We start from the raw sequence: 864 nt of genomic DNA on the forward strand, positions 1-864 counted from the left end.
ATTAGAGGAAATATTTTAATATTGCTATTTGCCCTTTCTCTATAGTAGAAGTGTCAGAAATAAAAGAAAATTAGTAAAATGTATATGAAAATCTTCCTCCTGTCAGAGTCTGGGGCGTGCCATGGAAACCAGGGTCAAGTCCCCATCCACCCACGTGTGACTCAAAATTGCGTGAGATCCAGACCTGGCCGGCCCCACCCCTATTGGGCCATATCCAGACCCGGCTGGCCCCATCCCTGTCAAGCCCCACCAGGTGGGGGGCATGGCCTCAGGTCTCCTGGCCCAGTGCCGGGGTAGGGGACACACCTTGAGGTCCCCTGGCCCAGTCCCGGGGGTACATCCTGAGGTCCCCTGTCATGCCCTACCAGGCAGGGGGCGCAGCCTCAGGTCCCCTGCTCCAGCCCACCACCACGCAGCCTCAGGTCACTGCTGATTGCTCATTAAGGCTCACTATGGGAACTCAGCCTCCACTGTGGGTGCAGCCATCTTGTGTTATGGAATTCCTGCCTCTGCTGTGTACGCAGCCATCTTGTTACAGTGCAGCCATTTGTTATGGTGTGACAGTCAATTTGCATGTTCCCTCTTTATTAGATAAGACTAGAGGCCCGGTGCACACAAATTTGTGCACTCGGGGGGGGGGGGGGAGTCCCCCAGCCCGGCCTGTGCCCTCTCACAGTCTGGGACCCCTCGGGAGATAACGACCTGCTGGCTTAGGCCTGCTCCCGAGTGGCAGAGGGCAGGCCCAATCCCTAAGTGCAGCCCCTGGTCAGGCTCAGAGCAGGGCCGAATGGGGAGTTGGGCGCCGCCCCATCATGCACAGAGCAGGGCGGATCGGGAGGTTGCAATGCCACACTCAGTCACACT

Source organism: Myotis lucifugus, unplaced genomic scaffold (assembly GCF_000147115.1).
Source record: "Myotis lucifugus unplaced genomic scaffold, Myoluc2.0 scaffold_1451, whole genome shotgun sequence".
Lineage (NCBI taxonomy): Eukaryota > Metazoa > Chordata > Mammalia > Chiroptera > Vespertilionidae > Myotis > Myotis lucifugus.